Below are 1,000 nucleotides of genomic sequence, written 5' to 3'. Positions count from 1 at the left end.
AAACAAGAATAAGAACTTCCTAAATCATTCAAACGACAGAATTCAGCCCCCTGGCACTGATGCTTGATATGTGACATTACTAATGTTACTAATGCTGCACAGCTGGTGATCACTAGTTCAGTGTGTCGTCCTGCTTCTCCGCCGGTCGATGGACACGTCCATCCAAGAGCTGGACGTCGTCAACACGCCCTCCTCACAGCATTTAGAAGCAGGAAACCGAGAGTCTTCGTGCTAAAAACAAAGAAGAAACGACGTCTCACTGGTGGAAGAAGACCTCCGATGTCCGGTCCTCGTTCCCACCGCAGGGCTTTTGCTTCGTCTGAACTCTGTTCTTCTGCTGGTTGTGTGACGTGAACCGGTTTATAATTCAAACCTGACTTTCCCAGAATCCCTCACAATCACATTCAGGCTCTCATGCAGCGTTCACAGTGCACTGTAATGCGTAATTATCCCACAAATCAAATCCTGTGTAGTCCACGTCATCAGGAAGCTTAAAGACCACAAGAACCCAGAGCGTACGGCGTGGAAGCGGATCGGTCCATCAAACACTGAGCTTTCCTTCAGGAGTCCACATCGGAATATTGTACAGATTATATGTAAACGTCAGAAGGCTTTAACGGCAATGTAACGCTCATTTTAAGGAGTGTCTCGTCTTCTTGGCCTCCGTCGGTTTATTAGCTGGAACAATTAACCTCAAACTAATGACTCACTCTCTTGGTTTAATGTTAGCGTAACACCTTTAGCACCGTAACTAGTATTTCAACACATCCTTACGGGCTCAACAGCAGGTCTGGATCCCTGAGGACAGATGTTAGCGACTTGTGGCCAACGACAGAGTTAGAAGCTGTGAAACCGTCAAAGCGAGTCTTCAGACCGTGGAGTGAGACATCATCCGTCAGGAGAACGTCTCTGTCTGAGTGGACAGGTTCAATGTGAGTGATCATCAATGTTCCTCTAGTGATCATCAATGTTCCTCTATTGATCATCAATGTTCCTCTAG

This window comes from Taurulus bubalis (genome assembly GCF_910589615.1).
Source record: "Taurulus bubalis genome assembly, chromosome: 13".
In the NCBI taxonomy this organism is placed as follows: Eukaryota; Metazoa; Chordata; class Actinopteri; order Perciformes; family Cottidae; genus Taurulus; species Taurulus bubalis.
The sequence above is the reverse complement of the archived record's forward strand: the minus strand, read 5'-3'. Positions refer to the sequence as shown.